The sequence below is a fragment of the Equus przewalskii genome, chromosome 1 (assembly GCF_037783145.1).
Source record: "Equus przewalskii isolate Varuska chromosome 1, EquPr2, whole genome shotgun sequence".
NCBI lineage: Eukaryota > Metazoa > Chordata > Mammalia > Perissodactyla > Equidae > Equus > Equus przewalskii.
The window spans coordinates 72,414,627-72,439,188 of record NC_091831.1 but is presented as its reverse complement, the minus strand read 5'-3'; the positions used below and the strand labels follow the sequence as shown (position 1 = coordinate 72,439,188).

Below are 24,562 nucleotides of genomic sequence, written 5' to 3'. Positions count from 1 at the left end.
ATTTATTTCTGAAATCTCCAAGGCCTCGCCTCCACCACCCTCTCCCCTACTCCGGGTTGTCACAGCATCTGGCTGTAAAAGTTCCACGTTTACTCTACTCTTGCCCTTTTGATTGTGTAGACTTCCATCAGCTCCCTCTTCCACATTCATCTTGGCAAACAAGAATTTATACAAATTTAACAGCCCCTTCCAGACCTGGAGCCTTTCCACTGCCTTTTGCTGGCCCTTCTCCAGCCACATTAGAGGATTCTCGCAGGACAGCACCCAGGAGCGTGCTTCCCATGCTGTGTGGTGGACGGTTGTGGACCCACTGGTTTGCATACAGTGTTTTCCTGATAGCAGCTAGGGGATTTGGATTTGATTCAGAAATGACTTGGACATTACCCACACGCAATCCTGTAATTCCTCTCCTTAGAGCCACAATTACAGGGGATGCCAGGTCCTATTCATTTTGGCCTTTTTTGTCCAACTTTTCCTTCTCTGATTATAAACACTTGCAATGACCATATAAAGTCCCGTCCTTAAAGGAGACTCACTTATAGTTTCAGAAAGGTGATGTCTCTGATTGTGGCTCCATTTCTGTCCTTATTCCTTCAAAAAGGGTAATTTAACCGTCACTTCCTGTCACTTATCAGAAGGATAAGTGGACAGTTTTGCCTTTCTTTATATTTACAGTGATCACTTACTAATCAGTCTTGATTTATGGATTTGTTTGTTCTTTTTTGTTTATATTTTTAGGGACTGAATTAATTTATTAGCAGCCTCGCCTTGCACAAGTCATTTGTGCCTCTCTAAATCTTTCTCCTCCCTTGATAAATATTTGGGGTTGGGGGGGAACTAAGTTATTTCTAATGTCTCTTCCAGCTCTATTTTCCAGTGATTTTAGTTTAATCTTTTTCCTCTTTTACTGCTTGCTAGAGTTTCATACCAAATTGTTAATTAAAACCAAACAGCATTGTATCTTACAGTTGTGTAGCATTTCCATTGTCTCCTCGGTTCTCTTGCTCTCTTTCCAATTTGCCATCTGTCAGTTTGCTGACTTGGCAATATCTCTCCTCCCCATGTGCCAGCTTTGCAACCTCCCGGCGAGGCTTGCAGCTCCTTCCGCAGGATTCGAGGGTCTCAGTATAAATAGAACGAGGGAGGCAGAGGGAAGCCTGCCAATCTCTGCAGTGTGATTACTCCCCTATAAAGCCGCGCAGTGCTAGGCGAGCCTCCTCTTGGCCCACGATTATAAATGAACCCCCTTGGGACTTAATCTAGGAGTATTTCATTTATATAGATCAGGTGAAATTATGAGATGGGAAACATTATAAAACCTAGTTATGGACTTCTGGAAGTTAAATTCTGAGTTATGAAGGCTGTATTATTTTAAGTGCATTTGGGAATTTAGTTGAGATGAGCATTTGAGGGTTTAAAAATAGAAAAATAAATCACGTAAGCCCCTGGATTTCTGTCCGCCTGCATGGAGACCACAGAGATAGCTTGTTTTCTTCTCTTCCCACCTCGTTGACTTCCCTGTGCTCTTTCAGCTTCCTCTCCATGTTTGTCCTACTCTTTTCTCTTCTTTCAGTGTGACATTTCTTTCTCTTTCTCTTTTATTTTTATGTCTACCTAATTTATCTCTATTGATATTTTGTGGATTTCTCCGCTCATTTTTGCCTCGAATCATGATTTCTCCTGATCCCACATGTATCATCTGGGATTGACAAGGGTTAGTTTCTCCATGAAAAAATAAATTCAAAACTGACTGTGGAAGGAGCTGTCACCAATGGGCTGTGGCTTTTATTTAATCTTTGTGAGAAGGTTCAGCTTGTGGATCCTTCCTGCTTTGGCATTTAGGAGCCTTTTCTATACAAGGGAGTGGAAATATTTTCTTTGGGTAAAATTATGTTTAAAAAAATCCTGTTGTCTCTGTGTGTGTGTGTGTGTGTGTGTACACGTGGGCATAAGTGATCTTAGGAAGTAGGTCCGAGGGCTTTCGTGATATCAACCAATCTAATATTTTAAACATATTATCTCGGGTTGCTTGCTCGAGTGTGCTGTACGTTGAAGGGTTCATCAGGGCACTTTTAATCCATCTTCTTCTGTTTCCTCAACAATAGCATTAGCCTGTGGTTCCTCTGATGTCCATTTAATTTCAGGAGGACTGGATATTGCTTTAGTCATGATGGAGTCTGATTTAATTTCATTTCTAAAACACACCCTAAGAGCATTCCCTGCCCCCCGTTGTCGTGCATAATTCATTATATTAATATTTTCTGTCCACTGTGCTAGGCTATGTAAGGCAAAAGCAAATCATAATTATTACCAAGTCTTCTAAAGTACTGTGTGTCAAGTACCATTCTGAGAACTTTACATATATAAGCTCATTTCGTCCTCATAACATTCCTATGAGATAAATCCTATTCTTAGGCAAAAGAGACAACACCAGTGTCGAGCAGCTTTTGAGAATCATTTAGCACAATGGAAGGCAGGGTAAGAACTGAGGGAAGAGAGTGCAGGAGAGGAGTTTGGAGAGCAATGCGCCAGGCTGTGGAAAATCTTGTAGCTAAACCAGGGAGTTAGAAGTTATAGGGAACCATTAAAGGACATTATGCAAGCAGATTCAGTCAGATTTATTTTTCAGAAAGACCACTCTGGCTTGAATGTAGAGGTGGTTGACAGTGGGGCCAGACAGAAGGAGGAAAGACTAATTAGGGGGTGATTGCAACAAACCAGGAGGGAACATGAGGAGAAGATTCAAATCTAAGGGATTAGCATTTGTAAATAGGAATATGTTTGTAACTATGAATGATACCAACTCACATAGAGAATGCAGGAAGACCGGGGCGGGGCGAGAGTGGGAGATGGTGAGTTCGGTTTTGGATGTCTAGAGTCCAAAGTGCCAGGGTCATCAAGTCATAGTATCCACCAAGCAGCTGAAGAGCCATGTCTGGAACTCAGAGGACCTGTAATTTGAGGAAACAGAGTCCCGCCTCAAGATGGCTGGTAAAAGCAGAGAATTCTGGCCATTGAGGAAAGCCACCCACATGCGGAGTGAGAGGTCCACGGGGCATGGGTGCAGCAGAAGCTGTGCAGAAGCCTGAAAGAAAGGAAGAAAGCAAGCCAAGAGAGAATCAAGTCTGAGAAGCCGAAACAAGAGTCTCCAGGGGAAAGAATGATCAATAACCCAGATTCCTGACAGAAATGAAATAAAAAGAGAAAAAGAGTCATTAGACTTGGCAATTCAGAGGTCTCTGTGACCTTAGGAGAATTTGGTGGAATGAAATAGACAGACCCAGACTGCAGTGTGAGCCAGCTGCCTGGGCTGAGAGGGTGTGGCAACAACTCGCTTCAGCTGCTCTTTTAATGAGAAATGAACGTGATAATCAGCACAGCGGAGTTCCCCTACAGCTCTCTTATTTGCAAGTTGTCTGATCTTAAGTAAATGGCAACATACCTTACCCATAATTTTCTAACATGTAAAGTTAGTGTTGTGTATCTCAAAGAGTAATTGGAGGATTAAACATGCCAATATATGTAAAAAGATTTTTACACATAAAATATTTTAAATATTCAAACATGTAAGTATAACATAAATAAATATGTGTTACATATGTATATATATTTAAAGTACATCATTAATATGAATAGTTGTTATTTTGACTATAAGCCTGAGATTAAATTGCTAAGTGGTTTTTCCTACCCCGAATCCCAAATAGGGCAAATATTTTAATATTGGGAAATCAGACAACCACTAAGCTCCAGCAACTAGACTTTTCTTACATTTTTTATTTGGATGACCCCACGTGAAAGACTGCAGTACGTGTTAAATCACCAAAGAAAGATGAAATTTCGTTCGATTATAAAGTATATTTTATCCTATTTTAATTCTTTGAAAGTATATTGAATATGTATTAATTATGGAAATTCTAGCTGATGTAGTTGGTAAACTCCAAAAACTCAGTGGATTAAAACACTGTTGGCTTATATTTCATTTCACTTATGCAAGAGCTTACTTTGGGTTTTCCTGGTCAGGCATCTCTTCTCTGAGCAATAATTTGAGGATCATTCCATCCTCCAGCTCTGTCACATTCAAATACAGCTCCCATGATCACCCTAAGGGTCTCTCCATTGCAGTCATTTGGGAGAGGAAAAGGGCACATACAGTTGGTCATTGGAGGGTGCTATGGGCCAGGCCGGAAGTGGTGCGCATTACTTCTGCTCATGTCCACTGGTAGCACTCAGACAAAATACAAAGGAGTCTGGACGAGGTCTTCTACCTGTATGCTCAGGAGGAAGATAAAACTGATTTGGTGAAAATTAGCCAGTCTATGCACAGTATGTAATTGACAAGAAATAGGGTGTATATTTTTACAGTCATTAACCAGAATACCACCTTCCCAACCACACTGAATGAATATCTAGTTGGTTCCATTTTATCCTTTCGAGGATTACTTAAGATAAATCTCTTTTCTCTAGCCTGGCAATTGTGCAAACCTAAACAGAGGCAAACACAAAACTGTTAGGAGCAGAGCTAAAAGTATAAAATAAGTTCTCTGACCTCTTGCACAGAATATTAGTTCCTAAGTTACATTAGCCTCCTAGAGCACAAACACAACAGAGCCAAGACTGGGCTCATGCCTTGAAATACAGCTTTATTGACATCACAGTCAGTTGGAAGGTAAAGCCTCATTTACTGTGTACTATGCTAAAGGTGTACTTTGTGAAAAGAACTGTTAACAAGAAAGTGTACAATGAAATTATTCACCCATAAGCTATTTTGTTTTGTTTTTTACTAGTAAAATTCCACAAAAAAAAATAAGAAAATATCTGTAGGTACCTCTTCCAAAGGAAAAAATAGCACATCTTACCACTTGTCAAGATCAATAAAATTTCTTTAAAAGGGGTGCATTGAACAATTTCAGCAATATCTTTCAAGAACTGCTGATCAAGGAGAATTGAGAAAAGTGAACCCATCTGCGTGTCTCTGTTCTCAAGCAGCCAGAGAAATGCAACTTTTGGCATTTCAGTTTTTCTAATCAATTTTTGTTTTTGGTGTTGAGGTCATGATACGTTTTGCTGGCCATCCTAAGACGTGCTTTGCCCTGAGAGATTGCAAACCAAACAGAAGGCCCAGTATAATCTCTGACAGTTCTGAGAGCTTGAGGGAAGAAAAGGTATTTCATTAGGCACAGACACTAAGATGGTGCGGGAAAGAGGAAACAGGTTCTCACAGAGTTGGGTAAAGAGACAGGATTAAAAGCCTGTGGATTCCCCTGCAAAGATCAGAGAGTGATGGTGACATGGGAATACCAGATACACACTGGGAGCGTGGGCAGGTACAAGAAGGCCTGCAATAATGTGTGTATATGTCGATAAATATATGTATTTACTCTTATAAATCCTACTCAGAATACTGGTTAAAACAAGAAGAAGAAGAGGAAGTGTCCAGTGAGAAGGAGAGGCACTTGGGCAGGTCAAGACACAGCCGAGGCTTTCTCACTTCCCTTCCCTGCATCTCACTGTCACCACTGTCCACAGCTCTGGCTGTCTTCCAGCATCTCTCTTCCTCTGAGCAACCTGGCCACTGGCAAAGCAAGGCTAATAAGAAAAAAAATCCTATTTTTTCCTGTACCCTTTTTTCCACCCTGATTTTCACTGTCACGATCGTGGAGGAGAAAAAGCTCTGCTAGCTATGTGTGTGGTTGTTTATATATTACTGAGTACCTATGCCTGGCATTGTAGCAGACTCCAGGGAAACAACGATGAACAAGACGGAAGTCCCTGCCCACTGAGAGCTTTCAGTCTGTTCATCAAAAAGCTTCTGAGATGCAGAATTAATGTTCAGACATCGGCTAAAGAAATACCTATACACAGGACTCCAGGTAAGGCCTTGGAATAAACAGAGACAAAAGCCACTTTGTTGCTCTCATGGAGGACCTAGTGAAAACAAACACTGAGAAACTTGCAATATTAACATGTATTTTAATGTTCACAAATGAATGAGATCATTTTATAAAATTCTCCTTATGTTCAACAAACTGTATATACAATGGCTTCTAAATTCCTTATTGCCTTCTCACATAATAGCGATTTGTTAAAATAATGTGTTTGTATACAGCTACAGGATGTTAGAACTTGAATGGATTTTAAAGATGGTAAAGGTCAGGGTTCAGAGAAGATAACTGGTTCTTTCCAAGGGCATTCAAATAGTGGACCACAGAATCAAGTTTCAAACCTAAGCCTTGGACCCTGGACTTGAGGTTTGTTCACCAAAGTACAGTGTTGCTAGTGTCTTCAGTAAATTATGACATGCTTGAATGACACAGCTATGATGTGCATTTTACAGCAAGACTCAGCCTGTAGCTTGTGAATGGCTTAGTTGCAGATACCATAAAATAGAAAATGATTATCTTTTCTGGTATAGGTGTCAATAGGAAGCCAAATCCTGAACTTGCTGGCCGCTCTAGCTGGCTAGAGAAAGACGCTGACTTGCCTCACAGTTATTTTTCAAGAAACTCTACAAATGTGCTTTACTCGCTTTTCATTGTTTGTCACACACTTGGATATCTTCCCAATATTAGAATATGAATTATTGAGCTTTCGTAAAACACTGCTATCTTTTTGTTTGGCCTTTTAAAATGAGTAGCCGTCCTAAAAGATATTATAACACTGGTATCTTAATTCTCTAGGGATTGCTTCAGAGTTGTTTGTTTTAATATGGTTTTATCTTTTGTCTCAAGAGATTAAGATTTGGTCTTCCCCTGGAAGTGTGATGAAATCACTATGACCCCATCGTTTTTCACTGAGACAGAGTCATCAAGGGGGCACTAGCAAGACCAGTGGGCTTCCCTTTGATGAGAATCACCTCACAGGTTCTCCACCAAATTATCATAATTCCAGAGAAGAATGAGGGGAAGCGTGCCCACGTTAGGGACTTCTTGAAAACTGATGGTAAACAATAAGACCATAAATCTGAAGCCATGTGACTCCTAAAAACACCGAAAATTTTACTTAACTGCTCAGGCAGAAGAATTAAACATACTCGATTAGGAGTCATGGCGTGAAAGCTGCTGTAGATGCTCTTATCTTTGAGCTGTTAAGCATGAAGACATTTCATCTGCCAGGATTAGGCAGAGTACCCTAACTGGAGGGAAATTAGCATATCTCCTCAGCTTTTTTTTTTTTTCAGGGGATTCTCACTTTATCACACCCTTCTGTGTTAGAAGTGAGCAAATGTGCAACTTGGAGGAAATGAAACATGTACTTTTTCTTCAGATTACCTGCTGCTCAGCTGTTTAGGCCAGAAAATTTTTATTTTCTGTACAGCAAATATATCTGAATGGAAAATATAGAGATTACAGTAAAATAAATGACATACCAGCTATTAGCTCTAACATTTCTGACTGGAGACAATACAGAGCACACAGTGAAATAAATGACATGGTAACTATTGGCTGTAATGATGGCGTGTACTCAAGTAGAGGAAAACCTCAGAAGTATAGCAGACACCTTAGAACAAACTTGAGTTTGGTCTCTTCCCACTTATTAGCTTGTTCCTTTTTTATCTTTTCCCTTGGGCTGACCTGTAATTTGCATTTGATTTATTGTGCAGCGATCATATAACTCAAAAGGATGCCTCAAGAACATACAAGATTTCAGATATCAGAGCAAGAGGAATGGTTATCAAGCATCTGCCATATACAGTCTGTGTTCTGTTTTAATTAGTGTCAATGGGGCACTTGGTACATAATCTCTCTGTTTTTATTTTCCACAGTAAATGTGGGAGTTGGGCTATATGAATTCGATTTCAGAGGTTTGTTTCAGCTCTACTTCTGTGGTTTTAATTATCACCCTCTGAACAAGCAGTAGTGTTTCTGTTGATTAATTTGCAAGTTTTATAAGCTATTAAGCCATTTCTAATATTAAGCAAGTAGTTAATATTACATTGCTGTCTCTTTATTCCATCATTTTCCTCTTTCATTCTATAATTTCAAGATGCTTCTGATCATATCAATAAACTTAGTAGGTCTTTTAAACAGAAGAATAGCCATTATGTTGGCCAGATAACAGCATTTAATTTATCACATCTCTGTAACTACCTGATATTGGATAATTTCCAAAGTTGCTTTTATTGTCCACACACAAGACCAGATTATTAATCCATTAATTAACTCACAGTGTGGACTAACTGTTGATGTTCAAAGTCTTTGCAATATTGTACTGATTATTTTTAAGAGGGTAAAATTGTCTTTAATAATTACTTTGCACTGTTTATGTGAAAAACAAAGTGTATTTGCTGCGGCAACCACATTTTTTAAAACCAAAATTTTGAAAATATTAGCTTCTCTGGTATTAACTTATCCAAAGTCCTTTGACTGATTTGCTGAGTAGCATTTTGAAAATGAGCTGGCATAAAATGTAGGTGGCAGATAATGGATATTTTTATTGATGATCTTTAAGAGTAATTTTACTGAAGTAGATGGATTTAATGGAAATTTTTTATTGATGATCCTTAAAAGTAATTTTTCTCAAGATCCTCCAAAAGGATATATACCTTTGACTAAAGTGACTTTAAATGTTTTTCACCATTGGAGTTTAATTGCATCAGGAGTGACTTGGACAACTACTGGTCCTGTCAACCCTTATGCTGTGAGTTAGCACATCCGTGTGTCAGGGGCTTTTTCTGATCAATCTTGTGTGAAACAGATCGCCTCCATGCTGTCTGAGTTGGCTGTCTTTCAGTCCTTGTTGATTGTCCAAATACATGCTGGTTGGAGTCAGGCAGGAGAATAAGATGAAGGCCTTCCTCTTAATGTCTTCATTTGTTTCCCCCTTCCTATAAAGTGCTTTATTAACCTGTGATAATGTATTGCCTGAGTGGATTTCCTGTACCTTCAGAAACTGGGAAAATGCTGAAAAGATTCATGGTTTTTATAGAAAGTTGACCATCCTTGCATTTTCATGAACGGGGTTTTTTTTTTAGATTTAGAAGGATCACATTTTGAAAGAACTGAAAATTTTTATTTACTTATCTGGCAGCACATTAGATCTGACCAGTTCATATTAGTCTGAGCTGAGTATAAATAAACTATCATCTCCACATGATAAGGTGTAAGGGGAGTATATGCTGATATTTTTACGTTGATTGTGCTCAGTGACATTTACATTCTGGCAGGGGGAACACAAAAGAGACATTTCTTGGAGTCTTCTGGCTGAGCATATTTTTAAGTTCATCGAAGAAATGCAAAATTTTGAAAGTTCTATTGCTCTCATAGTTTAAGACATTTGTTAACATTACCACTTTGAACAAATATGTATTAAATTTGCACTTGGATAGAACCTCATCTTCCGTAAAGAGCATCCAAGATTGAGCTTACATATAAGTACTGGAGTTTTGATGTTTTCCTCCTTCCTCTGTACTCTGTCTTTTCCTGTAGAGTTGAAAAAAGAAAATGGACAGAATTAGATAAAGTGAGAAGGAAGGCAGTCACAGAGAAAAAAGAAAAGTGGAAATCAGTGACTTGCCTGTATGTCACAGGGGAGAGAAAAGTCACACACTTTTTAAGGGAGAGAGGTCTCAAAACGAACGTACATCACAAGAGGCCCTTTCAGATAGGCAGACTTTCAGTGTAACTTTCCAATTATTTCATAAATAATGAAGGGAAATTGGAAATCAGTTGTGTAGGCTCCATGTACATTTTGGTGAAATTAGCGCCCACACAACTGATTCGTGGGTGGGACTGGCAGATGTCCATGGTTAGACCATGTAGCTGATCCACCTTTCAGGGACTTTCTCCCGATTGTTGAAAGGCGTGCTCCCATTGTCCCGTCTTGGTATCCACAAGTCATGCAACAGTATATTTCATCCACTATTGTTTATAAACAAAATAAGTGAATTCGTCAACTGTATGAATATTTCACCTTACACTACATTCATAGTTTTTTCAATGAGTAAGACGAAAGGTCTGAGTTCTTCCAAAATATTGGTTTAACAATATGAAAATGGCTAGGCCTATTTGAAGTATTAATTCAATTATATAATGGAAACCACTTTATGTAATGGATGACTGTTTTCAGTGTGTAGCGTGCAAAAAAGCAGTAGCAGTTTGTGTGGTATGCCTCATTCCTTCCCCTGTGGGGTCTCTTTCCATTTGCGATACAGCATTTTAAAAGCTTTATTTTCAGTGCAGGGGTCATCTCACAGTGAGGCAACTGGGGCAGATGTAACAAATTCCCTCCTTGATTCTTTACCTCTATGCCTAATGCACACCTCAAACTTAAAAAGTCCAAAACCGAATTCCGCATTCCCATAGCCCCAGGCCTACTCCTTCTGTATTTTGACACCTCTTTTTCCAGTTGCTCTAAAACTTTGGGATCATCTTTGTTTCTTTCTTTCTCTCCTGCTGCTGTTAGCTCTATCTTTTTAAAAATCATATAATATCTGACCACTTCCACGAGCCCCACACCTACTTCCCAGTCCAATTCACCATCAGCTCTCATCTGAATTATTTTAATCATCTCCTCACTGCAATCCCTGCTTCCATCTTTGAACACACAAGTCCTTGCAGCCTATTTACAACATGGCAGCCAGAAAGACTCTTACAGAATGTAAGCCCGGTCATGATACTCAAACTCTCTTACTCAAAACTTTATAATATCTTCTCCTCTCATCCAGAGTAAAGTCTAAAGTCTTTGCTGGGACCTGAGACCCTCTGTAATCTGTTCCTGCTGCTTCTCCAATATCATCTCCTACCACCATCCCCTTCTCTCTCTGCCTGGCCCATACTGGCTTCATCACTGTATCCCATACACAACAAGTATGCTCTTTTCTGGGCACCTGGGATTCCTGCAGTTGTCCTCATGACTTGTTCTCTCTTCCTTTAGATTTCTGCTCATTATCAGTCTATCAGGAAGGCTCCTTTGACAACCCTAAGTAAATAGCCCTCCTCTACAAACACATCATTTCCTTCCCCTTTATTTTTATTTATTTTTCTTCATGTTGCTTATTACCACCTGAGATAGATAGATATCTATCATCTATCATGATGTTTATTACTTTGACAGATTGATCTATCTATCTCAGGTGGTAATAGGCACCATATATATATATATATATATATTTTTTTTTTTTATTGACTGGATCCCCCTTCCATTCCAGAATATAAGCTTCTTGATGGCAAACCCTTTTCTGTTGACTCCTCTATTCCTAGCACATAGAACAGTACCTGGCACACAGGGGACACTCCATAAATATTTGTTAAATGAGTGAGTGATGCAAGGCAGAAATCTCACTCTGCACAGCATCAAATTGCTCAATGGTACACTGTCTTGGGGAGAGAAATAGCTCTGTGAAATACCAAAAAGCAAGTATTATTGTGTGAATCTCAACTTCAGTGGAGGGAGAGAGGCGGTTCTAGGCTTAGAAGTCGTTGAAGTCTTCATGGTACAAATAAGCCCGGCACTCAGCCTGGGATGATGGCTAGTGTTCAGAGTTAGATGCAAGAATGGAGAGATTGTCAATCATATGCAAATGCCGGGCAGATAGTGGGAGATTTATTATTTGATCCTTGGCAATAAAAACCTCAGATTTTGATATGTGTATTCTGGAGATATTTTCAGTGAAATGTTTTTTGAAGTTGTTGGAGTGGATGAGTATCTAAAAATGAGACCATAGCTGGAGGAAAGCAGAGACTAGCCTTCAAGGAAGTGGCTGTGTTTAACAGACAGGGGGAGGGGTCAAACCATTAAAGGAAACACAGAAGAGAAGACCAGATGTGTTGAAAAGAAGCGGGATAATGAGATGCCAAAGGAAGACGGGATGTTAAAAGACAAAACTGTTTCAAAGACTGGAGTAAAGTCTAGTAGAAGATCTTTCAGGAGGCCATTGGACTTGAAACTTGAGAGGTCATTGGTAGACTTCATGCCATTTAAGTGATGGGGAAGGGTGGAAGCTGAATGGAATGAGCTTAAAAGTGAGCAAGTGGGAAAGGGGCAGCTGGTACTGATAATATGTTCATGAAGTTAGTCAGGAAAAGGACCAAAACATCATAAATGCCATCAAGCGATGGGCCCACAGTTGAGAGATCAGCACTTCTCACAAGCAGAGTAGAGTGTCCTCCTTTCCCTCCCTGTGTCCAGACTCAGAGGAACCAGGTGGGCTCTTCACAGACTCCCTCAACCCACCCTTTCAGATAACCCTCTGGTTCTATTGTTATCTTCCTCTTCTCCAAAGTGCCTGGGCCCACAGATGACACTTTGCCACCATTGTCACTTTTTGTGACACAGTTCCACATGTAGACATTAGGAGAAGCAGTCAAATTGGGCTTCCATTGACTTTGCGTTTTCTGCCTTGACATGCTGTCATTGCAATGTGGAATCTGTTGTTTTCAGGCGAAAATGTCACTCTGCACAACATCAAACTTTAACCACTTGATACAGCCCTGTCTCAGGGAGAAGGTAAGGGCTCTGTAAAATATGGAAAACCATTCACCACCTTGCAACTTTCAATGATCCCATGAATTATTAGCGACAGAGTCAAATGAGAGCATGTTGGAAGCTTACACTGTAAACAGGTGTCTGCAATACACAGACGACTCATTATGCACCCTAAGAGTTGCCTTAAGAAAACTGCTTATTGCCAGTCTTGTTAAAATAGATTTTTACGTCTTCTTCACACCAGGTAGTTAATTTTTTTCAACACTAATGATAGGTGTAGGAATGAAAGAATAGTATATTAGAATACTGAGGAATTTTTTAATAGGGCTGGAGATAGGTGAGGAGGTGGAGAAGAGAATAGAGGGAAATAGAATTATGGTCATTTATTCTAAGATTTGTAGGTTAAGATCACCAATCTCCTTTGTTTTCGCTTCTCTTTAAAGGCGGATGACCTCTAAATAGCTGAGTAAATTTCTAATGGAGCAGATGGCAGGTTCCCATGGGGCCGGGTCGTTGCTGCTCCCTTGTTCTCGCTAGAAAACTCGCAAGAGAAGGGACACATCCTTGTCATCTCTGTGTTCCTCACATTAATTAGTGCAATGTCAGACTCCCATTAGATGCTCAATGACTGCTGATTTCCTCATCTTACTTGATCATAGTTGGTTAGCACTGGTAGTTCCTTGGAGATCATCAAGTTCAATGCTTCTCACCTTTAATCCAGGGATCTTTATAAAATGCAGCTCTGATCCTGAGGGTCTTCCCTGAGGCCCAATTCTGCCTTTCTCACAAGCTCTAAAGGGGTGCAACCCGCTGGTCCGCAGAGCACACTTGGAGTAGCAGGCATGTGTTGGAATGCACTGCAGGTGGGCTGAGGGGCCCCGGGGCCACAGGATGATCACAGTTCCTCTTCCTGCAGCGTCAAATGTGAAGGTAGTTTGAACTCTGATACTTTTAAAAACATTTAAACAAAGATTTATTATTTATTATTATTATTATTATGAAGCAAAATGCAAACTTTGATTAAGAAAATTTGTAAGAAAAATGTAAAGGATTTTTTGCAGTTGAGATCTCCCCCTTCAGGTTACACTCAAGTTTGGCCTCCGAGAGATGCATGCAGATCAGTTGCTGTCAGGGGTACTTGAGAGGAAAAGTTTCAGAAGCACTAATGTAGACCCGATGAGCAAATGGGGAACCTGGGAGGTTCAAATTGTGAGTTAACCTAATATAAAATTGATGACAACAGCTAAAATTTTATTGGGCTCTTACTGTGTACAAGCCAGGCATGGTGCACAATACATAAATTATCACATTTAATATCAAGGCAGTTTTATGAAGTACATATTACTGTTGTTTCCACCTGGATCTGAGGAAACTGGGGCTTAAAGAAGGTGAATACTTTGCCCCGGAACACACATCTATCTTACATCAAGGTGCCTGCTGTCAACTATGGTGTTTCAGGGCCTCCAGAAGTAGGTACAGCCAGGGCGAGAGCCAGGTCATCTGACTTCTGTCCAGGACTCCATGGACGGGAGGAGCTGAGATAAAGCAGGTTGATGCATTTGGCAGCGCTTCGTGTTTCCAGAGAGTGCCTTTGAAAATCATAGCAATGTGCCTCATACGAATCTGGATATGTACTCCTTCCTTGTGTTTCTTTCATGATAACAATAAGCAGATTAACTAGGTTTTCTGTTCAATAACTGAGCCATGGTTCTAGGCTCATAGAAAATCAATACTTTCTCACTAATGTGTACTTTTCCTGCCAAGCAGCCATCAGAGTTAAAGGAACAGGGTGTCTATAATGAGCTTTTATAAATTGCATTACTAGGTGATGGTTAATGGGTTTCATTCCTTACACAAATGGAATTAAAAGGGTAGACCTGGAGTGTTATAAAGAATGCATTATCTACTTCAGTGCATTTCAACTCAACATTCTAGAAGCTACCCTGGCAAGTCTTTCATAGTATTTTTCCGGGCTTGTAATACTTCTTCTTCATGTTTGTGATACCAGATAGGCACTGCGTTTATCCTGGGACAAGGACAAATGTGCCTGCTACCCACAAATCTACCTAGTGACCGAGGGTGTGTACAGCGGGAGCTTCAGCTCCAGTGGCAAGACAATTTCTCTTAGGCATTATGGCTCTCTGTTCTATAAAAGCAGATTTAGTTTTCTCCTCTTCCCTATAATGAGCCCCTGACATTTCCAAAAGTGAGAAACTCTGGATCGTTTCTATTAAGTAAGACTTATAGAGGTTTGGGTTTGGGTAAAGCCAAGCAGCTTTGAAATTATACAATCTGACATTGCTGAGACCATCAGTAAATCCCAGGTCAAGCAGAAACCCTGAAGTTTTGCGTCTCTGTCCTTAAGCTAATAACCATTAAGCATATGCTGAAGAAAAAACTATTATTCCAAACCTCACAATATCATCATTTTGCAAATTATTTCATACTGATGGCTGAGAACATGTAAAAATTTAACACACTTCATTAGGCACGAAATGCAACAGGAGCTGAAAACACCACAGGGTGAGGCAGTTCAAATCCCTACTACCCCTGTGAGTTACATGCTCAAGATCCCATCCAACAGTCTAGCAGTAGCCTCCGTTGTCCAGCACCAGCAGCAAAGCGGTACCTAGCAATTGTGAGGAAAAGAAGCTGAGGGCCATAGGACTTACTCTGTATGGAAATGGCATGTGTAATCGTCTCTAAATCTCAATTTGAGAGGCTCAGGGAAGCTGCCCCACAGGAAGATCTCTCCCTTAGTGAAGCCAAGATGCACCAACTGCAATCTATGATTCATGCTAAATCTTGCCGTATTCTTCCCACTGTTTTACACACATCCCCCAAAAGGGTGACATATTAAGTTTCTCTCTTCACAGTATGAAGACACTGATACTTCCTTCATAGGGTAACAGGGTGGAAAGCTGTATTTTTCTAATGAACAAGGTGATAAGGAGACATCCACATGTCTTACCTTCTTGCCAGTTTTGGGTAGGACAAGTCTCCATTGTGCTAGTCCATTCTGATAGTCAGTTATTACAACACAAAGCCTAGCACACGGCAACAAATTCAGAGAACGCTTTTCCAGAGCACATCCTGCAGGTGAAATGCAGGGGAAAAGGTACATATTTGCTTATCACTTCCTCGTTTGGCTACAGTGGGGAAAGTGGAAAGAACAAGTACTTAAAAAACACAAGGCAAGCATCTCCATCCTTTCAAAACCACGAATTGATTTACCAAATCCTTTTTAAAAGACATACATTTCCCAGATAGTGTATTATATCACTAAATGAGGCAAGAATCCTGGGAAATGTTTGCATTGTGTATCAGCTGGAGCATTGAATCAGCAGGCGCTGATACAAAGAGCTTTGAATTTCAAGAGGTGCCTTTTCTCTACCCTTTCTCACTGATCATCAAACTTGTGATCATTTCAGTGTCAAATTTAATCATAGATTAAATTCTTGAAGATCAACTTTTTTCTTAGTATGAATTTTATAGTCCTAGCCACTAAAATCAAGTCTGAAAGGCATAAAGTGGGTGATCAGGGCTAACAAGTTAAAGGATGCTGGCAGGTTAAAAGTATGTAACACATTGCCAAGAAGAGTGGGCTTATCATCTGAAGCCCAAAAGCAGGTCACCAACCGTCCCTTTCAGAATGGCCTATAGGAGAGCCCAGTAACTGCCCTAAGTCACAGGACATTTGTCTGAATGTAACTCTGCAGAGGCACCTCCACGGACTGCAGCAGACAGACTGGTGTCTTTCCATTCTAAGACTTGCCAGACTTGCCAACCAAACCAGTTTACCTTTTAAATTAAGGTGGTCAGAGGATTTATAGCCTCCAGAAGCAGTAGGCATTGTGGTCATGGGAGAAAGGCTGCGTCTCCCCTCTCAGGGAACATTTATCTCTCCTCAGTGATGACAGCTTTATGATTTTACTGAGAAAATCCATGGAAGGTGCTCTTACAAAATCAGCAGTCTTTTGAGATATTTCCAAGGGCAATGGCAGAGGAAAGAGGAACCATATTATGAAGTAGAAGCTGAATAAAACTCAGGAATGAAAAAGAAGATGTCACTACCACGAGGGGAAATTGACGTTTTTCCCTCTACCCATCCCGTTACATTCTCACATATCATCCATTGTATTTCTTTATTCATAGTGGACCACAATGTGGAAGTCGTTCTTCCTGTGGTAAAGACCTGTGCATTGGCTATTTGACATTCTCTCTTGGGAAATTCTCAAAGTTAGAGGCCTTTGAGCTGCATTGTTCCCATTTTGCGTAGGTGGAGGGTCCACCTACCACTTCTTACTGCTGCAAGCCTTGTCTTCCTTTGGATCAGAACTGCATTTTGTTTTTAAGGGAGTTTACTTTATAGTCATGTTTCTAAGGGAGACAAGCTGTTGGTGACTGAATCCACAGCATCTTTCCTGTACAGCCATATGATCCACAGGGCATGTGTAAGTTCGTCCCCAAATCCTATGACTCAGCTTGAGCTAAATGCACTCCCTTCCTCGTAACTGGGGTTGAGAAGGCAGCAGAAGATAGAGCTATCATTCTTCAAAATCTTCTTCGCATGCCTCTCGCATTGATCCTTTTCTCTCCGTCACTTGGTGCTCATATATTTTCCCCTTAATTTCTCTCTGCCTGGCTGTGACTTGTGAAAGCTCTTTTCTTCTCTCTAAAATGTCCTCGTTTATCACATCCTTGTATTACTATTTCTACTGTTTAATTTCTTGTCATTCTTCCAAAAGGTCATTTCCACCTCCTATTCCTCCACTAGTCTGAAATCATCATCTGCTCATTTCTTTAACTCTTACATTATTTACCTTCCAGACCTAAAATAAATCATTATAATGAAAGTAATAACGATTCTATGTTGAAGCTGCTATGTTACAGGACACACTAGGCTACGCTTCACATTTGGCAACTCATTTAATCCCTGCAAATGAGAGAATGGTGTCATGCCCTTTTAATTGATGAGATGTGATGAGGTTCATATAGTGATTGGCTTGCAGAGCTGCTGGTCCAGCGCAGTTAATCTGATTCTTGCTGTGCGAAGAAGGACATGGCCTGCTTAATTATGAGCTATAATTTATAGGCTCGGGTGAAGTTTGACAAATATTTACACCATTTCACTCAGGGCCATTCATTGACTCATATCCATTGATGCAGATAAATTTCAGTTACTACACGTCTATCAGTAATTGCATATTGAATATTTATCTTAAGAAGCTCATAAATTTGGGTATTATAGGTAGACATAGTGGAGGATTAGGAGGAGGAAGAAGAGAGGAACAACAGAAGCAGCTGGGAGAGAAAAAAAATAAGAACTGGCTTCTCTGCATTTTTAAAGCCTCTGTTTCAGCTGAGCTCCCCAGGAATTTGGGGCCCAGATGGGAGGTGAGATGAGGAGTCAGAGCCTTAAAGTGGTCAGACAAGAAATGGGCAGGTTCATCTTGGTCTTGCTCACCCCCTTTCCGGGGACTGAAGGATATTTCTTTTTTCTTTTTCTTTTTTTTAAAGATTGGCAACTGAGCTAACAACTGTTGCCAATCTTTTTTTTTTCTGCTTTTTTACTCCGCAGATCCCCCCAGTATATAGTTGTATATTTTAGCTGTGGGTCCTTCTAGTTGTGGCATGTGGGACGCCGCCTCACCGTGGCCTGGTGAGTGGTGCCATGTCCGCACCCAGGATCCGAACCAGTGAAACCCTGGGCCGCTGAAGCAGAGCTTGTGAACCTAACCACACGGCCTCAGGGCAGGCCCCTGAAGGATAGTTCTTCCTGCTGTGCAGAAAAACTACAAATATATTTTTTAACTGTTTAAACTGGCTTACCTAAGTATAAAAATTCAAAAGGTTGGTTTTCAATCAAAATATACCACATGAATGTGTAGTCCAAAATCATACTGCACTGACTCAACCAGTGTAGAGTGGATACCTTCCTGTGGCTCAGTTCCCCTCAGCTGTAATATCACCCAGTGAAAAACCAAATCCACCATGAAACCATTAAATAGGTAAAAAAGAGAAAGAAGGAAAAGGTTAACAAGCAGAATAAACATTAATGGAAAAAACACCTGGGTTTGAGTCCCAGCTCCATCACTTCTATCACTTCATACATACGTTTGTCTCTTAGTTACATTTTTTTGAATAATGAGAATTCTAGTGCCGTATATCCCATCTTATTATTGTAAGAAATAAATGAACTAGAGTGCTTTAAAATGCTTCATGAAGTGTAAAACACTCTCCAAGGAAGATTATAATTTGCATCATCATTTATTATTGTTATTAATTGTACTAACTTCAAAGCACTTGATTTCCCTTATTGGTTTAAATCTAAAGAGGTTTGCATCCACTCCGTTGCTTCCTAGCATCTTAATAATTGGTATTTCAGTACCACATTTAAAAAAAAAGATCTCTCATGAGCTTGATTCTGTATTTTGAAAGCTTTTGATTCCCTAGGCTGTCAGGGAACCCAGCCTGCTCAGACACTTTGGCAGAGTTCCACATAAAGCCCCTACCCTACTCCTGTCTGCAAATCCCTGAGAGAGGTTCCAAGATGTAATGAGCCCTCAGCTGCCAGCCTCCAGTGCAGTGGCAGCTTTTGTCCAGCTTTGAGCAACCATCTAATGAATAAGAGAACTGAAAATCTCAGAATTTCTGCTCTTCCGGTGTCCTGACTTCTTGCCTAAAATTGATTTGGCCTCATTCGCTTAAAAAACCACTTGTACACAAGTGTAAAGCCAGACCCTGCAGAATAGGATGGAGTTACACACTTACACACTGCACACACATCTGTGAACATCCAGAGATTGTAATTGTCCATCAAGAGCAAATGGGCCTGCTTAGCAAGAGAATAGCATTGACTGCAGGAATTAAGCTGAGAGAAGTAAGTGAATTACTAGGCCAGATGCCTTAGGCCTGCAGAGTAACAGTGTGCAGCGTTGCAGGGCGTATGACCTCGAGTGTGTGGACAAGCCGTAAGGGCAGGACTTCCTCTGGGAAATGGACCATTACTGTCTTCACTTTGAGAAATGCGTGTGTTGCAAAAAACAAATACATACCTACATACAATTTCCCCTTCTAAAAAATAGATAAATTTTAACTTCTTTGTCCTTCCATTGTTCAGAATAGGCAGTTTTGGCAAGAAAAGAGAAACACTGAAAGAAGAACTAGAAATACAAAGCAACTAGCAGTATTAGATGTACACGTACGTCCATAATCTCTCAAGACAAAAAGCGATAAATAGTTCACAGAAGAACCTAAAAGAAGCATGTATTCTGAAAGTAGCACATGTCGTCACTTCATAGGCTGCTCCCTGGCCAGAGAATGTTCCAAATGGTTGTGTCTCTACATGAGTTTGATGGTGATGATAATGAAAATTCCCACAAATACAATTTCTTTATTTGAGGTTAGCATTGAGTGATTGCATCTAGTCAAATATGAGGATTTGACAAATAAATTCTTCTGCAGGTTTCAGTTGTTAACATAATGAAAATATAAGAAAAGAAACAAAAGTCTTGTTTGGGTAGAAAATCTTTAATCTTTAAAAATTCAGTTACTTTTTACTTCTTGAGAGAAAGAAAAGTAGCTCAAACTCCTTAATACATCATTGTAAATAACTATTCTTCTGGCCTTTTTATTAGTGGGTTTTAGTTTATAGTTTTATGGCAAGAATAATGTTCATAGGTTGGCACAACCTAAAAAAATCACCTTGTTTAAAGTTGACCTACCATTTAAATATCATCATTTTGGCAATGAATGCTTTCTAAACTTATCCTTCTCAATTGTGGGCATTAAGCCCATAAATAGGAATGCTGGGGTGGGGGGGGACAGGAGGGGTTCTTACTTCCAGGAGAAGAGGAGCCTTGGAGAACTGAATGGAAAATGTTGCCTCTGTTTAGCATGAATGAGCCTGGGATCTAAATAACATTCTTCAGGCCAGATAAATAGTTTTTCTTTGGCTCAGTAATCATGTGTTGCATTCAAATTTTTAAGTGAAATGTTTTCTGGCTTTCCTCACTTCATCTTTGATCTTTACGTGCTCTGTTGTATTTTAACTCATCAGCTTCACCAAATAAAAAATCTAATTTATACCTTTTGGTACATGTAAGAGAGGCAGATTTGCTGTAAGGCATTGAAAATGCATGTAATCAAGTTTTTTGCTTCATACACGTACATATCCCCAAATGCTGAAATACACCAGAATATTAAAAGTCATTGCTACTTGATGGCTGCATCGTGAGTGAATATGATGATCTCATTTATTCTTTTTTCCCTCTATTTCCAAGCTGTTCTGCAGTGACTAGGCATTACATTTATTAAAAAATAAAGATGTTTTTAAAGAAACTTATTCCAAAATTCATTTGAATTCTTCGTCAATAGTTATCCACCTTTTGCCATTTTGGGATGTTGGTTGTTCTGACCCCAATCTGAATAGCCTCAAAGTCCAGTTGCAGCCAGGCTCCTCTGAAGTGTCTACACCATGGCAGGTGGATAAAGACAGCCTTACAGAACGCTCTCATGCATGCACACGGCCACAACACGTCATAGCTGAAGTCAGATGAGCAGAAAGGAACTGCACTTCTCTTTTTTGTTTCTCCCTCTGTGTGACCTTCAGGCATGGTAAATCAGCACAGCCCTGAGATCACGCAATAGAATGCTAGGTTATTTTATGGGCAGGATTAATCTGCACCCAAGAAGGTGGGAGTTCATGTCGGGCATTTGAACAAAAGGAGACCAATAGAATTTGCCCTAGAATCGTGGCTTCGGTAAGGAGACAACCTCCCGCTGCCTTAATTAGGTACTGTGTGAACTACTTCCACCCCTACACAGGGGATCTTTTCTAGGTGTGGTGATAGATCAAGTCAAAAGGAATAAAGGAGAAAGTCTCTTATTTGTCACCTTGAAAGTGCCTGGTGATACTCTTTGCCATGTCTAAAGGGATGTTTAAGCAGGTGTGACAAGACTGCCATCCCTCCTGTTTCCTACAACTCAAAATGGATCACTAAGAAAAAATCAGGGTGAGCCACTGATTTTACTCATAACATCAGACTTTGCATAGGCTCCATAGAAGCCTTCCAGACAACTGCCCAAAGTATTTTCATTTCCTAGAAATACACTGAAAGAATTAATCAGCACTCTTCTATAAAACCATCACAGGTGACTGCTCCTGTTGGTGCAGTGGACCAGCAGTTACTGAAAAGGCTTGTTTCTAATACTCTCTTTTCCTGTTAGTAACATCTTGACAGTTCCCCAGTTAAGCATTGCATGTTAATCCTTACCAAAAGGGGAAATAAGGAAGTTCCTGAGCTGAAACATCAGCTCACCCCATCAAGGTCTGTACTAGGGGTCTGTGACTAAAAAGTCCTTTTTTTCTCTGAATGTCTTAGAAAGATCAGCTTTGAATCCATGGATTTCAGCTCGGAAGCCAGTGTGTCTTCTCCCCTCCCCTTTCTCTCCTCCCATCCCCCCACACTTTCCCTTCCAGGAGTAAATCTTCTGCCCACTTATTATTGTTGTTGTTTTTCCTTTTCGCTTCACCAAAGGTTCCTTTTGCCTTTTCAACTGAGTTGGTTTGGCACATGAGAAGATAAGGAAGCCACACACTGCTGCACCTGGGTGGTAGAGAGGCTCAGCAAAGGGGGGAGGAGCAGGGGTTTGTGGCCATTGCAGTTTTTAATCTTGAGACTAACAAAGCTTCCTCCTCTGCCTTAGGATTCAGTTCACTCACAGGAGGCCCACGTGTGGAATGTGGCTACCGTTATTATTGTGTTCATTAGCCCAAGCCAAGCCACAAGCTTGGGGGACCCGAGCTGATCTGTGTGCTGCAGCTGCCAGAATGTAATGACTATTCTTCCAAATATCCTTTTGCAGTCCCTGAGGCGGGGATGAAATGCCAGCTGTGAGGTAATCCTCACCAAAAAGGGATCTGTGCTGCTTCAGATTCCCAGGCTATTAAAGGGATGCCCGAGAACTTGAGGGTGTGCTTTGCTCTCCTGCTGAAGCTCTGTTGAAGAAAGAGCCTGCAGATACATGGGGGCCAAGTCACAGCCTCAGCTTCCCCGTGGCCCAGGGGACCGTGCTGCTTCTCTTCCTGAGGAAAGCAAGGCCAGCCAGGGGAATGTTGACTTTCTGCTGTGAGATCAAAGAGAAGGCTCTGCCAGGGGACACATCCCAAGATCTCCAAAGGGAACAAGGACGAGAAGGGGGAGCATTTCCAGATCATGTGTTTAGAATCCCAAAATTTAAACCTGCACCATTTATTTCAAATGTTATTTCTCTGGAAGTCACTGAAAATTTTGTTTCCCAATAGCTGTCATGGGGGGCCAAGTGATAAATGTTAAATTTCGGAGTAATTACCATAATCATTAGTGCGTCCTTGGCCAAGTTCAAAGGCACCTTGATGATTTGTTAGTGAGAGCTAACAAGTGGGGCCGGACTATTGAGTCGTGGTTAAACACTGCCACCTGTTTATCAACGCTCTGAGGCGAAGGAAAGTAGTTGTCCTCATTTGACCATTCACACCTTGTAATATGCCCTGGTAGCATTCCTGAAAATAGCCATCTGTAAGTGTCAGGTTCACTGCCAAGAACCTGTACCTGTGTGTGGTTCTAACTGAGCCACAGTTTCCGAAGAAATCCTTAGACTCACCATCAGTTTTGCTTCTAAGAGCATATGCAGGGTGTACGCATACTCAATATCTATGTGTGAACTAAAAGTCTCCTTCCTTTTAAAGCAAGACACAGTTTATGCATTTACACTTGTCCATGATTATACTTTGTTGGTAAAAGGCATCCTGGTTCAAAGTCTGGATAACATTTCAGGGCATCACCGAGAACACTGTCTGTGAACTGTGAGCAGACCAACACCACGGTGAGGCTTTGCCTTTTGTGTTTTCCAGGTAGTCTGTGATTAGATTTATTTTAGTGCTTATGATGTGGCAGCTCAATTGGCACCAGATAGCATCCTGATGGCAAGACCTGTTGTCTCCCATTCAGGCCATCCAAGACCACTGTGAAAATTATCTTCCTTGCCAGCCACTTTGATCTTGTCACTCCTGCACTGGAAGCTTCTCGCTGTTTCCTAAAGCCCTTCACATTAGCCTCAGCCTCCTCGCTCTGGCGACGACAGCTTGGTCCTTCCCTAAACACAGACTTTCTCCTGCCTTCCCCTGATCTCCTCTCACCTCCTTTGCTCAAGCCAAACAAAGTATTCTCAGGCTCCTTTGACACCGTGTGACATTTTTGATACCTTGGTTTCATTAGTATAGTTCATCAAAATAGAATGAGGACACATAAACCAATGTCTCTGTCCAGCATGCTAGTTCCATCGGCTTCCTAACCTTTAGAAGTTGGGAAAGGACACACCGGAATGAGACCTACATGTTGCTTTAGACTTTACTTATGTTATTTGACTTTTGGGCCACCTAATGTCAACGTTTCTCCAGGGAAAGGTTCTAAGGGGAGAAAGAAGTATTCCGTATTATTTTGAGCAGTTTAAGGATGTTTTAGAGCCATTTAAAGACAACAGAATTTATAGCAGCAAAAAGTGTCACCAATGAGGTGACAAGCAAAATGAATAGAAGGAAAAACTTAAGTGACCAGTGGATAGATTTTGCAAGTAAGCAACGTGGCACCAAGTACAAGGCACAGGTCAGTTTTTAAGCCACATCCGTTTGTGCATTCAATCATCTCTTTGACCAAATATATCAAGAGCCTGATATGCGTCATGTGGAATTCAAAAAATAAAAAGGCATGGTCTCTACCCTCCAAAACTAACAAAACAAGTTACTGGTTCCAGGAAAGGAGGACATGTAAGATACACTGGGGACGCAAATCATAGTAGGGTCCCCATTTAAGCCTTTTTAGATTAGGGTGTCTACTTCTTCTAAATACTATTTAAGATTCACGGTTTATACTAAGAAAACTTGTGGACAGATTTTCTAATAATACTAGTCTCTTTGCAGTTGTATATATGCACTATTTTTCAGTCCACTTCTTAGAGCTTTGGGTATCTGCTGTGGATAGAGTACACCTAGGCTTCATGTTTGATCCTGAAACCATGGCTACCAACTCAGGAGCACAGATCCTTGGCTCATCACCAGGAGCAAAGCTTGATTTCATTTCAACCATGCATGAACTGG

At 40.6% G+C, this 24,562-nt stretch overlaps 1 protein-coding gene across 15 annotated transcripts in view; it reads left to right on the top strand.

The window, feature by feature from the left end:
• CHRM3 (cholinergic receptor muscarinic 3) overlaps nt 1-24,562 on the top strand; it is a 457,925-nt gene that overhangs the window by 349,220 nt on the left and 84,143 nt on the right. Inside the window, exon 1 of one of the 15 annotated variants that reach the window (XM_070568173.1) lies at nt 5,731-5,870. The exons of the other annotated variants lie outside the window; for them this stretch is intronic. The gene's annotated coding sequence lies outside the window, so the exon portion shown is untranslated. Of the gene's footprint in view, nt 1-5,730; nt 5,871-24,562 lie in introns of those variants that run through there. 15 annotated transcript variants of the gene reach the window in all.